This window comes from Pongo pygmaeus, chromosome 10, assembly GCF_028885625.2.
Source record: "Pongo pygmaeus isolate AG05252 chromosome 10, NHGRI_mPonPyg2-v2.0_pri, whole genome shotgun sequence".
Taxonomy (NCBI): domain Eukaryota; kingdom Metazoa; phylum Chordata; class Mammalia; order Primates; family Hominidae; genus Pongo; species Pongo pygmaeus.
The window spans coordinates 57618478-57633451 of NC_072383.2; the positions used below are offsets into that span (position 1 = coordinate 57618478).

At 38.4% G+C, this 14974-nt stretch overlaps 1 protein-coding gene across 7 annotated transcripts in view; it reads left to right on the forward strand.

Annotated features, from left to right (window-relative positions):
• Positions 1 to 14974, forward strand: part of SLC16A7 (solute carrier family 16 member 7) — a 182774-nt gene that overhangs the window by 135515 nt on the left and 32285 nt on the right. Inside the window, exon 1 of one of the 7 annotated variants that reach the window (XM_063672855.1) lies at positions 11745 to 11815. The exons of the other annotated variants lie outside the window; for them this stretch is intronic. The gene's annotated coding sequence lies outside the window, so the exon portion shown is untranslated. Of the gene's footprint in view, positions 1 to 11744; positions 11816 to 14974 lie in introns of those variants that run through there. 7 annotated transcript variants of the gene reach the window in all.

Genomic DNA, 14974 nt, shown 5'->3' on the forward strand with positions numbered 1-14974 from the left:
ATTATATGAATTCATAGATCTTTACAAAGTGAGAGAAACTTTTCTCTACTGCTTTACTTTACAGATTAAGAAAGTTAGCAGTTTTCTGAATGACATACAGAGAGTGTCAGTGCGAGGTAGGATGAGGGAGTCTGCTTCCATTTTCCAGGATTTTGTGGCACCTTCTATCATTCTTTTAGAATTATTTATCCTTGTTAGGTCAGTCTCCATTTCCCTATTAAAAATGGTTCATCAGTTTCTTTCATTAGAAATAACTTTTCTCTGCCAAATTATTTCATCACAAAAATAGTATTTTATAGATTTTAAATGACTTCTTTACTGCTTAATTACACTCTAAGATATATGAGATGTATTTTGAAAACTATACTAAAGAAAATGTTATATAGTGTTATCATTATTATCCTACCTGGCAAATAATAAATGCTTTTACTTTTCAATATGTTTAAGCCTTTCAAAAAATATGAAGTTGTTCCATCACTCTCCTTAGTATTCTTTGGCCATGCTACTCATTTTTGTTCTGTTAATCACCCCTCATAAATTAGTTCCTTAGGCTTCAGACATTTCACTTGTCTTTTCTTGAACAGCCTCCTACATGTTCTTATTATTGTAATTTAGTTTTTGAGTGTTGACAGTTTACTTCGCACTGTTCACAGCATATCTTTTTTTCAGAGGTGACTAAAATTGCCACATTGTGTTTAGTGTGTTCTCAGGAAGTCACAGACTGAACTTTAAGTGGACTAAACCATTCTAATCTTGTATGGAATATGAAGAAGCAATCAAAATTCAGTGAGTGGTTAGATTTCAGAAGCATTTTTTAGTCTCAATCTCGTTTCTCCTCCGACCACGTTTAAAGCTATTTTAGTTAAAATGATCAATGAGTACACATCTAATTTAATTTGTCTTAGACCTGTAAATTATCAGAATGCTACTCTGAATTCCAGTGGCGTTCACGCTGAAATTAAAAGTGACATAAGACTCTTTTGAGAAGGGTCTTGGGAATATAAAGAATGGCTATTTTTAGGTAGCCAAAATGTATGTTTTTAAAGAATCAATATTTTTAAATCTGTTGAAAGCACAGAATAAAGTTTTTACTCGTAGATTAGTAGAAATATTAAGTGTGTGGCTTTCAAGTAGATCTTCCACTTTAAAAATAGAAAAAAAAAATGAAGGATAGGGAAAAAGGGAAAGAAGGGGAAGATTGGATTGATTTCAGGTACTATGACAGACAGCTTTGTTTGTTTCATACAATCTTCCTTTTCTTACTGCTCTTGGATATTGAATTATGTGGTCTAAAATCTTATTAACCAGTTTCTGATCCACTAGATTATAATGATTGTGTTAGTTGTGAGCAAGTTAGTAAATAACATTAAAAATTAAAAGGGTACAGAACCAAGGACCAGGAGATCTGATTTCTAGTCTTGGATTCTCCATCTTGGGCTGTCAGAGATGCTGGCTGTGGTGTTTCCGGTCACGTTTTTCCTTACCTTCCTGTCCTGAGACGTTGCAACCTCAACTAAGCCCCTCCAGAAACTCACCACCCAGTAATTATATACATAATCTGAAAAAAATTCGGAATTGTTTGAGAAACAATACTTGAAAATCAGATTGTCTAGAGATTTATACTTTATGATCAATACATAATAGATCAGAATCGAGATATGCAAAGTCACCTCAGAAAATTTTAAAAGCATCTAGATTGCAATAGTAATTATACTAAATTCATTTACTTATCTAAAGAAGGATGACAATCAAAAGGAGTGATCATGAGGCAAAACTTGTCAGTATCTATCCAAACACTGACCAGTGTTGGAGGAACTTTAGCTAACTGATATTGAGTATTACAATTCTGTCAGCAAGATCATTAAAAATATGAGAGATATATATATATAATATATATATATGTTGTATTTAGAAGGAGTAAAACTACATATTCAGGTAGAGTGAGGTATTTAGTCATGAAAAGATGAGCTAGTCCCTGGTGATGACATTAACAGTTTCATCATAGGCTGACAATGGAGCAGTGACTACTTGTGAACAGAGGATAGAGGAAAAGGTGTACAAAATCTCAGATACTGTGGAAAGCCAAATTACTAGAAAATTATTTTGCAGCATTGGGACACTGTTGAGATTACATTTGAAGTTTGATATCATGAAATTTAAAGGCACCAGTTAGTATGGTTTTGTGATCTAATCCAGCAATTTTCAGATCTTTAGTAGAGATGCACTTGAGTTCATCCTGGGTTAGGTATTTTCCAGATAAACATCATGAAGAGAGGAGTAAATAATTCAGAAATGCTTTCAAAGGAGTTGCTGTAAGAATTAGCCATCTAATTTAAGTTCTATAACAAAGGAACAAAAAGTAAGGTAACTTGATAAATATCGGAGGTTTGAGTGAAGTAATAGCATTTGCATATTGGGAATCTTGGTGAGGCTAAAAAACTGTTAATAGTGAGAGTATTTGAGCAAGTGAAATGAACTGACAGTAGTTTAAGTTGGTGAGGGCGATGTTTACATTTTAATTGTGTTGGGGGGAGGTAGTGTCATATCGGTTAATGACAAATTTTAGTTTATGACCATGCAGTATATGATAAGGTGGAATATGACAAAAAAGAGAAAGACAAAAGGTCAGGGGAAATTTTAAAATGTTGAGAAACTTAAGAAGTCACATGTGTACTGATGTCACTATGAAAGATGATTGGAAATGGAACGAGAGAGTCTTAGCCATAAGCCAGTATGAAAAGGTGAGTAGAGACCCAGGTTCCAATAGATAATAACAACAAGGAAGTTGGAGAGGGTGCTGTGAGTTGATGGAAATAGCTTCAAAGCATACAGTAAAAAGGTAGAAATTATAAAGCAGGGTATTGCATGGTGGGTTTAATAGAGCAACCTGAACGTTTAAAAAAATCACTTCTGGGGGTGATTAGGATGACCATGGATTTGGGACATAATGGGTCTGGGCCAGGTGGAAGAGCATGGGCACTCACTCACTGCTAATTCTCTGAGTTCAAACACTTCCTTTAGTGACATCCTGGCATCCAGTGCATATTCTCTTAGCTACACGCTGGAGTGAGGCCCTATTGGCTGTGAGCAGCTCTTTAAGCAATGTAACAATTTGCAGATAAATGATAATATCTTGAACTAAGATGGCAAATGATCAATATGAGTTTGCCCCTGGGAGATGGATATGCTTTCAGATTACTGACAAAAATAGTATTGGAGCTTTGAAGTACAGGAACCTATCGTCATCCAGGTGTGGTGGCTCATGCTTGTAATCCCAGCACTTTGGAGCCAATTATCTGAGCATGGTGGAGCATGGCTGTAGTCCTAGCTACTCACGAGGCTGAAGTGGGAGGATCACTTGAGCCCAGGAGTTTGAGGCTGCAGTAAGCTATGATTGTGCCACTGCACTCCAGCCTGGATGACAGAACAAGATCTTTTCTCTTAAAGAATAAATAAGAAACTATCATCAAGCAATGTTTAGATAATGAATGCCATTATGTGACACCTATGGGATGACAATCAGCTATATTTCCCCATGAAAAGACATACACTTTTATACTTTGTAGCGTACTTTTTTTCCTAGTAGAGGAAAATAGGAACCTAGAAATTCTGAAAGTTTATTAACTTCTTAAGTGGGAAATATCAAATAATTAGGTGTCCTACCTAGATATTTGTCTGAGATGATTTTTCTAATTTGTCTCAACTTTCATGTTATAATTCATTTTTATCAATGAAAAATTGCAAAATACTTTTTCACTTCAGATTATTAGTGGTGCCATTAAGTTGGGTGAAAGTTATGTCATCTATATGATGTCACCGGATACTCAACACATTCTTATTAATCATATTTATGTGTGGTTTTCATAATTGAGTTAATAATTATGCACTTTTCCTTTTAGTCATTTATTCTTCATATTAAGGTTACTGTTAAAGCCTATACAATTTACACAGTTTCACAGAATCCATAAACGTCGACGGAATCTATTGGTATTATAACTCATCATGCAGATTACCATGCTGCCCAGGTGGGCCTTGTCTTTGCCTTTCCTATCATCTCCTTTTGACTTCATACTTCATGTAAATCTTCTGGGACAAAAGTAAAAAGTAGCATGTCTCTCTGTTTCGGTTTCCCTGCCTCTCTCTCTTTATTCTTTCTTTATTAAATGCCTTATTCTAATTCCCAAATCATTATTTTTTGACATTTTCATTCCTATCATTTGGTTATAATTTTATAGCTTTTAATCCTTTCATTGCACCTGTGTAAACTAAAGCCTTTTATCATTCATCTTTCTCTACAAGAAGCCCAACCCTTTCCCTCCCCACCCCTTAATTCTAGTATAAGTTGCATAGATAGATGATTTTGTGGTTCTTAAAAAGATTATATAGCAAGGGGATGGATCTTCATCATGGAAACATAATAGTTTCATTAATTTTTGGCTTAGAATAGGTCTTCATTTGTCACTTAAAATTGACCTATCAAAAGTAAGCATCTGAATGTGGAATGACAAGTTCAGGAAAAGCTAAACACGGTGTTCAATAGCACAATGTGGCTTGCTGACAATTTAGCTGACCCTATACCTGGAAAGTGCTATCCAGTCATATGCCTTTGTGGAAAAGCTAAAAGTAAGTTTAAGAAGGGATTCATTCTTTCAAATAATTAAAACTTAATGAGCATCTCTTATTCTTCTACTGAGTGGTCTGCAAGCTTTCACATTTGCAAAAAGATTGTTCTGTGTCTACACAGAGGTATACCATTTGTGGTATACCTCTACAAAGATGTCTACAAAGAGGCCATACCATTTGTGGAAATCTAGATTTGAAATTTCAGGACTGAGGTTCTTCCCAAAAAATTAGTTCAGGATCTACCAGGAATTATTGGAGCCTTAGCTTGCAGGTGTCCACATCAGTTATTGCTAACATATTTCCTCACTGTTTGCAGGGTTCTTTAGGATTCCCAATACAAAAGAAAAAAAAAACCACTTCTGACTCATATTTAGGCACCTCTCCGTTAGCACTGTCTACCAAAAATAACTTAATTTTCTACTCCCATCCACGTGGATAGTCTTATGTCCACTCTAAAAGGGTGGGCTTCCTAAAATTAAAAAAAAAAAAACAAAAAACAAAAAACAGACAACACACCTCCTAAAATGATGACCTACTGGAATTTCCAAAATGCCACCTATTTCCTATGTTAGTATATTAATGTAACTGTGGGATATATGTTAGCATATGAGTATTAAGGTTATTGTTACATAGTATAGTTGCAGCTGAGTAGAAATATAGGTAAAGCAAAAAATAATAATAACGCTATGTAATGAACAAAGGAAATCACCAAAAGACATTGGGATTGACTTAGCTAAGGAGGACAAGGTAGGTGACCATATGACAGAGGACATTTTATCTGAGTATCTATGCAAAGTTCATATATTTTTCTTTTTATTTTCCTGTTTATTTTGAGAGTCATTCAGATGCCAAATGGCATTTGTATGCTCAGAAACTCTTTCTTGAAATACTTGCTTTTCAGAATGGAATGGCCCAGTACTATTTTCCTCCACTAAAGTATTACTTTGTTATTAGATTTAAGAAAGTTTCATGCTCTCTGAGAGACTTGCTCTCAAGTCTCTTCACCACTTGTGATTATGTGTAGCAGTGTTTATCCCGAGACCCATCAAGATCTTTGCACTACCGAGTTGATTGGAAGCAAAATGGGGGAGGTTGTCACTCTATAAAATAAATTATCATGAAAATCTAAAGCATACATGTCTGTTTATTAAATTTCTGCCAAGACAGGTCCTCAATGTGTTTATGCCAAGTATCTTTTTTTTGGTCTGGTATAATTCCTTTTACCTAATAATAGTAAAAATAGTAAAATAGTAAATATTGTATACTGCTAATAAAATTGAATGTAAAATATTCAAGCTTAAATATGTATATATTTTTTAACTTTATTCAAATGTTTGTTCAAAATTTATGAATCAAATAAGAAACTGCCCTTAAGACCTTTTAAGAAAATCATGAGTTAAGTGGTAGAAAACAGTGACATTTTACATTTGTATGGCATTGTAAAGTTTATAGCATCCTTTAACATGTGTTACCTCATTTGAATTTCAAAGAATTTATGAGTTAGAGAAGGATATGATCATCATTTTCCAAATTAAAGAAATGAAGTACAAAAAGGTTAAATGGTGAAAGATCACAGGACTAGTTACTAGGAAAGAAAGCCTGGTAGCCCCAAGCTCAGTGCTTTGAAGTGTTTGATAGTAGGATAAGAATCCCAGATAACCCTCCCATTAACTTTTCTCTGTATGTCTTCAATTAATTGAGTCTGCTGGCTAAGAACTTTGAATTTAAAATAAAAAGACCAAATTCCAGTCTTCATTATTTTCTTTTTTTTTTTTCTTTTTTCTTCGTTATTTTCTAGCCATGTGATTCTTATTCAAGTGATGTAAACTCTCTGAGCCTGACTTCTGTATCTGCAACATGGTTATAGTGCAGCTCCTGGATCTTCCACATAGAGCTCATGTGGCCCACACCAACAAGGAAAAATGCTCTGAAAATGACTGAACGCCTTTTAAAAACATAAACAAATATTGTTTCATACCATCATGGCATTTTGTAATGAGGATTTAACCCAGAGGCAAAAGATATAGGGTCAAACCTCAGCTCTACCACTAGAAGCTGTGTGACTCCAGACAAGTCCTTGAACCTATGTGAGAATTTGTTTTGTTCACTGTAAAATAAGGGTTTTTGAGTAATATTTAAGTCATTTAAATAGTGATATTTATCAATGACAAATTGTTGTGAGTGGTTGAATGGGATAAACAAAAGTGTGAAGGTCTTTATACAATGAAAAGGAGCTATGCAAATATATATATTATATATATATTTCCATATATATGGAGAAAAGCATTATTTGCATATAGTATACTTAAAAATGCTAATTTTTGGCCGGGCGCAGTGGCTCATGCCTGTAATCCCAGCACTTTGGGAGGCCGAGGTGGGCAGATCACCTGAGGTCAGAGTTCGAGACCGGCCTGACCAACATGAAACCCCATCTCTACTAAAAAAAACACAAAATTAGCCCGGCATGGTGGCACATGCCTGAAATCCCAGCTATTTGGGAGGCTGAGGCAGAAGAATTGCTTGAACCTGGGAGGTGGAGGTTGAAGTGAGCCAAGATCGTGCCATTGCACTCCAGCCTGGGCGACAAGAGTGAAACTCCATCTCAAGGGAAAAAAAATGCTATAGTTTTAGTACTATGTCAGAAAACATAATGGCTCCTGAATCTTTTTGGCTTCTAAAGGAAATATGCCAAAGTAGGTATATGAGTGGGTGCTGTGCACAGAAGATCATATGTGACTGAAGCCTAATTTGTGACTTGTAACTCACTCATCTTCACACTTTTGCCTTTCTCAGGGAGTTTCAAACTCCTTTCTTCCTGCATTACTTAAATTTCTCAAATACCCAATGTTCTTAATTTTTGTACCACATTCTGAGGGACTTCATAAGAGTTGAACTGACATTCCATATAGACTCTTCCTTTCATGTGTAGTTCTTCGACCCACTCATTTATTAAATTGACAGCTTTCTTGAGCTAGATATAGCTAGAGGCCTCCTTATCCTCTCACTGCCAACACTAATTTTGCAAAAGAGAAGGTGTTATATGAAGCGCTGATTGCTATGAATTGACAGACAAGATCACTTTTAAATGTCTTTATGGAAAGAGTATGTAATTCATTCTCATTGATATGTGGGGATAAAAAAAATCCCTGAAGTTGCCAACACACCCAAAAGGGCTCTTGGGAGGTGAGCAAACACATTTAAGTGGTAACTTTACACTCTCAATGTGCAACTCAACAAATGTGAATTATCTTAATACACACTGGATCTTCTGGCTATAGAGGGAATCAACAGGAAGATTTGGGTTAGGGTTATGGCATCTTTAGGGGTGTCGCTTCACCAGCCCAAAACCTCTGTGGCCAGTGGCGCCTTTGTCCAAGTTTTGTTCGAGCCTGTTGGGCTCATTCAGCCTACTTGGCCCAGCAGGTTGTGCTCGGCTTGTGGGATCTGCCCAGATCCCATACCTGCTAAGGGTGAGCAAGGTGCAAAGCTGCGAGGGGTATGTGAGTAAGCACTGGGGTCCAGCCACTGCACACAGCCAGGCATGCTGGCTGCAGCAGGGTGGGCAGCTCCAGGTGCTGGCAAAGGCACTGGCTTTGTGTGAGGCTGCTGGCTGGACCGGGCATACCACAAACGGCTTCTACTGTGGGCACTGGGGAATGCAGTGGTGCCTGGAAGCTTGATGATACCAGGAGCCACAGAGCCCCAAAGGGTGTCACAGCCGTGGCTCAGGGATCCTAGACCTAAGGACTTCCCAAAGGGCCACAGGTCCTCTCTCCTTCTCATCACCTGAACATGGCGATCCAGGGGTGTTTCAGCCCTGGTTGTGTTACAACTGTTTCAGTCCCGCCATTCAGCAGGTCCCAAGCTCCCATCCCACCTCCAGGAAGAATGAGGCACACGGACAACTGGAGAGCAAGCAAGGCAGAGAGGAGCTTCATTGAGCAACATAACAACTCTTAGGAGACCCACAGTGGGCACCTTCTTTCTACAGGCATGTCTTCCTGACTAGTTGAGGAGACCCAAAGTGGGTATCTCCTTCCCACAGCTGGTAATCCTGATGTCTGTGTGAGTCTGGCAGAGTCTGGGGTTTTTAAGGGGTCAGAAGGGAGGAAGTGCATGCTGATTGGTCTGTGGGCAGCCATGGGTGGGCCTGGAAAAAGCTCCATAAGTTCTCACTTTGGGCTACAGATTCTACCCAGAACTGACAGTCTGACCGCCAGGCCTCAGGCTGTCTCTGGATTAAAGGTGGGGTTTCACCAAGGATCCACCCCTTTCTACCCAGGAATCTGTCTGCCTCCCACCATCAACATGCCCTCCATGGCACCCAGGTAGGGGCATCTGCAGGCTCACACTGAGCTGCCCTCAGTTCCCCTGCCCCAGCCTCCCTCCCAGAGCTTATCAATGCCCAAAGTTTCAGAGGGGTTCCAGGCAGGATTGGCATGTCAACACTGCCTCAAGTAGGTGCACACAGCCAGGTTGCAACAGCACCCAAGCTTGGCTTCAACTTTGACCTGAAATGTGGGCAGGCACCAGGAGCGGGGAAAGGCCAGGGAGCAGGAGCAGGCACTTCTGAGCCTGCAGGGGCAGGGGGGCTTCCTGGGCCCCAGAGAGAGAGTGCAGGGATGTCCAGGTCTGGAGCCATGGCTAGGCAGCGGCAGCAGCAGCTGCACTTGCACTGGGAAGTGTGGGTCTCCAACCCCTTTAACTTGGTAGAGGGTGGGGCTGCCAGCTGTTCCTGGCCCCTGCCAGCTTTGCACAGTGTGGGGCCCCGGCCACACCTGCCCCACTGCAGCACCTGCCTTTGCAGAGTCACTCCAGGCAGCCTCTGCTGCCGTTAGAACCAAAAATAGTAAAATTCCTTTGAGATTATAGTTGAGTGGATTTGGGGACTTTGATGATTTACATCATTGTCATTCTCTATTTTATTTGTAACTAGATATTATTCAGATGTTAAATTCAAAAATATATATATAAATAACACATTAAAAGAGTAGTTTCATTAGGTATATAGCTATATTTTTTAAAATCTTACCCATTGCTATAAATTCATGCATTTATGCATTACTCTCTAGTTTCTTAACATTCAGCTTGACATTTCCTTTTCTATGACACCAATAAAGCCCAAAGCATTTTCTATATAACTAAATCATCTTGAAAAGAGTTTAAAACATGATACAAAAATGAAATTGAAATTGTCTTTTATAGCTTATGAATAAATTTTGAGCATTCCCTTTGTGCTTTGTGATTTAGGTGGCGAATGGTTAAGGTATAAATAGTACACCACTACTAGGTTCCTAAAAAGCCACTTTGATTTGAGGTATATTTAACTTCTACCTCGAAGACATAGTTTTTATTTCAGAAGAAAATGTTTTTTGCTCCTAGGAAACTTCAGTATTATTCTCATCACAAGCTTAACATTGCTATATCTTTCCCAAAGTTGGTGTATTTCATTGAATCATTTTAATGTGCTCTGACTGAAGAATATCAATATCACTCTTCAGATGAAAGGTGGTTCCAGTAATGCCTGATGTCTCAGCATCATTTGTAATACAAATGATGGGGAGCCTGTGTCTTAATGGCCACTAATTTATTTTGAATTTATGATGCATTGCAGCCATTAGTAGTAAGCTGCTTTACATCAGTTCGTGGCCAATAAGAGTTCTGTTTGTGGTAGGTTTTATTTCTTGATGTCAGATGAGAAAATATGACTATTTCAAAAGGAAAATAAAGCCGGTCCTAAAGTGGAATCAGGTCAGAAGTCTATCAGTTCTGTGTAACAATATATCATGCACTTCACTGTGCCTTATCATAGGTAACTGTGGGGTATTTTTAAATGAAAAACTGTAGCCCTGCTGCTTTTGCATTATATTAAAACATAAATTTAATATGCAATTTCCAGTGGGGTTTTTTGAACACTTTATTAATATATATTTATCATGAAAGTTTGCAGAGTAAGTAATATATTATAAATTTTATGTTATGAAGATTGCCATATATTTAAAAACATACCAACATTAGAATAAAACTAACCTTTCAAATGGCCCCTATCAGATAGAAATTCTCTATGACTTTGGTATGATAGGAAAAAAGGAGAAGCAGAATGCATCATTCACCCTTTAAAGAGATCACCATCTACTTGAGGTAACAAGATTTTGGTAGAAACATTATTTTAATGCATGGTTTCAATAAGAACTCAGGGATATAGTTGGTGAGACACCATACAACTGTGAGAGATTTATTCCCATATCTGAGAATAAAAGGTATCAGTGGTTGGAAATAAGAGAGCAAGGCTCCAGGGACAGAAGCATCATGGACTTGGCTGAATTTGAGCTGGATCTTAAAGAAAGAGCAAAATATTAGCAGAAACAACATGCACACAAAGCACAGTGGAGGCAAAATAATAAGAATTGCTAGAGAGTGGGTGTTAAATGGTTTATCTGGGAGAAGAGATTTCATAAATATGAAATAATAGAAAATAGGGCTTGAGTGAAATGCTTTAAATGCACACTAAAAACAAACAAAAACAAGGTTTTTCTAAAACTAATTTTAAACACCATATCCAAATTACTAACTCCAGCAGCCACTGAGGTCCATTGTAGGGTGAGTTCTTGTCTTGAACTAATTTTCACTTTGGTCAGGCATCACTCCAAGGCTGGATTGGTTCAGGAGGCTACACTTGGTGACTTTCCCCACTATCAGCTGCTGCAGATGCTGTATTTCCCACCACTGCAGTTAAATCATTCCTTCTAAACAACAGACTGGGCAGATGCCACTTTAGGACCCTATCAAAATAACTTGACCACAGATGACCAGCCTTGTTAGAACTCACTGCCTAATTCTGGCTAGAAATTAAGACCTCATCTTAATTATTTAGTTCTTCATCTCTTTCTAGCCTTTGTTACTAAACAAGTCCTGATCATCTGTCCTCCTTATGCGTAACTTCCTCCACATGCTGACCAATGATTCTCCAATGATTTCTAGTCTTGCATTAGCATGCCTTCCAATCCCTCCCACTGAGCCCTCTGAAACTGCTTTTCCGAGATATTTCCTGTCATCTGTTCTCTACACCCTCAGCCTCCGTTTCACTGAACAATTCCTCTGTTTGCTTGTCCTAAGCAAGCCCTGAGGTCTTCTCTGACTGACTTCCAATATGCATATTGGAGATTGCATATTGTTCCACAGCTTTTCAATGGTGAGTCACAGACACTGGCTCTCAAGACTCAGATAACATCTGTGCTTGTGCTGTGAGGCACATTTGCAGATGGGGAAGGGATCTGCAAATGAGGTACAAAGGACATTTAGGGTCAGCATCAAACAGGACGTACAACTCACCTAATCCTCTCCATGAGGTTATCTTCTTTGAGAGAATTTTGGCACACACCTAAAAGCCTAGATAATAATAATAAAGAGGCTACTCATTATCTTATGAAATCATTGACGAATTAAAATTGAAGATTTATAATAAGTTAAAAATGCCAGTGTTTGGGTTGATTGCATTGTTGAGAAAGAGGAATTTCAGACCAGTTTATTAGAATTCTAAGGAGTGATTTTTGCTTAGTAATGGACCTTTTAAAATAGTCAATCCAATCTCTAAAACCTCTTTCCTCTTGAAACATCATTAAATAATTTTACTTTAAACTATGTCGTCTTAGGCATTTGATTACTAACAAAATGTTTACGCTCCTTAACTGCTTTGGCTGGGATAAAAAGGTAGCTGACTTCGTGAGTAACTGGGTAAATTGATAGGACTTTTTCTAGATTTTCTAATGTTTAATACCATTGCTTTTATTTGAAAAGACTGGACTTTTGGGGGGATGACTTGGACTCCCTATCTTTAGATTGTCCTGACTCTAGCCTGTCCCTGTTACAAAATTTTCCCTAGCTCTGAACCAGTGTTCCTGGCCCTAGAAGCACAGTTAAATTAACTGATACTTGGGGTACGGTCCTGCTTCTATCCTGTCAACTCTTACACCAACCCAACAAATGGAATAGTTCCTTTCTTCTCCAATGGTTTAGCATGTCAGCTTGTGCCTGTAGGTCACTAGTCTAAACTAGAGTACACCACACAAAGAGCTTGTGGATTGCAGAGACTGATACTGCTTTGCCTGCACAGTATGAGATAATGATCCATTCTCCTGTTTTATTTCATTATTTGGTTGTTTATAAGATTTATATTAAATTATATCCTTAAAGATCTCTAGGCTATGCATTCTCATGGTGCTTTATCACAGAGATATTGTACTTGTAAAAAATGTGTTCACATCAACTGCACAGCAGATGTCTTGTCTAAACTATTTTGCCCAGCACGTATACCACATTGGATTTGGGTGGTTTCGGTTTTGATTTGGAGAATTGCTTTAGCAGTCTATGTCACACCATCACAAGAATGAAATCTTTCTGCCAAGGAATTATTTTATCCATAAAATATGCAACTATACTATAAGATTTCCAAGATAGAATACCTCCTAACAAAAACATAATTCTTCAAAGCGTATGTGTGAATGATTGTGAAGTGCAAGTACAGATCTGAACTTGTTTCCGTATCAAACTGAGGGCTGGGCTGCTATTTCTCGTGAACAAGATGCAGATGAACTGGGGAGGAAGAGAGTTTTTATTTTCTGCAACCGGTTATGGGAGAAGGCCTGGCTATTTTGATATAGACCAAGTCTCTGTCCTTGTTTCCAAAATATAAAGTGTTTTTCATTCATCCTACCCTTTGCTGGCATTTAAACATTTTGCTTGTCACTAATTTTGACTCTTTACCTTAACGAGGGTTTATGGCCGGGAATAGTATTGACCCACAGATGAGCTTTGCCTCAGAGAAAGAAAATGCTAATGACTGCTCATAGGTAAAAGACTATGAGCACAGAGCTTAGCTCTCAGGAAATTTAACACTTAGGTACAAAAGAATCTCTTGAGGATACTGATCCTTATTAAGAGCAGATTTTTGTTTCCTATCCTCAAAGATTCTTATGCAGTTGGTATCAAAGTCCCCTTTATACCTTGGAGCACTTTGAGAAACCTTACCCAGTGTGTTTGTAAATGTGGTGCCAGGAGGAACAAACTTTTCACAGCTGTCCTGGACAGACGCCAGAACTTTCCCCTTCTTTGCTCTTAGTGCTGGTTAGTCTTAGGAATAACAGGCTTCCTAGGGTTTCTTGTAGATGCTCATTAAAAATAGGGCAAAAAATCCAGAGATACAGTGAAGGGTTCTGCTCCTTTCCTTCAAAAGGAAATGAAAAGCAAGTTATCGTAGGGATAACATGCTAATACAGTCACCGTTTTCAGTTACCACCATCCTTTTCACTCAATTTTAGAGTTCTTTCAAGAAGCAAGGAAACATCAATTTGAATCTGAAGAAAATTCGCGGAAATCTCTGAAGTCAGCCAGTAGTTAAAAGCAATAACTTTATGCTATTGGTTAGTTGATTTACAGCTTATTTTAGGACAGAGAGGAAAGGAGTGTGTGTTCAATGTTCACTTTGTTGCCTGCCAGTCCTCCTGTTATGGTAGAAGGTATCTGAGTTACTGGTGGTGAATCCATCTGGGTCTGCAGCAACCTCAATTCCTGCCTCCCCAGAAGAAATAATTTGACCGAGGGGGATAAAGCAGAAAGAGACTGAGGCAAGTTTCAGAGCAGGAGTGGACGTTTATTAAAAAGTTTTAGAGCAGGAAAGAAAGGAAAGAACACTTAAAAGAGATCCTAGTGGGTGACTTGGGGTGTTTAACTGTGATCGTAGGACTTTATAGGCTGGCATCTTGCAGCCCTTTCCCATGATTCTTCCCTTAGGGTGGGCTGCTCACATGCACAGTGCCCTCCTTGCTCTTGGGAAGTGAGCATGAGCAATGTGTTTAGGAAGTTGCACACATGTGCATCTGAGGCTTTCTTCCCTTTTCTGGTAGAGTGCCCCTGGAAAGTCATATTCCAACATTTTGTCTCTTAATGCTCATGTCCAGGAACTTGCTTCTCCCTGGCACTTGATTCTATTAACACTTTAATGTTAACAGCTCTGGATCATCAGGAAATTGTCTCTCTCCCTGGTGGCCTAGGTGGGGCTGCTGAATTATCATTTTTAAAGAGGCAGTGTGATAATTGTCAAACCACCACTTAATATTCCTAGTGGATGTGGGAGAAAAGCCTGCTTTTGCCCTGCTCATGCCTAACAACCTGTAACACTCCACAGTGTCCCTAAATGTCAACCTAGGGGGAAAGTGAGAAATCACAATGGAGGTGGGAAAATCAAGTGTTCTGCAGTTTAAAGAGAAATTAAAGGCAAGGAAAAATATCCTAATGAAAGTTGATGAAAATGTATAGAGAGGTTTGAAACAATCAGGCATCTGTAGATAATGGT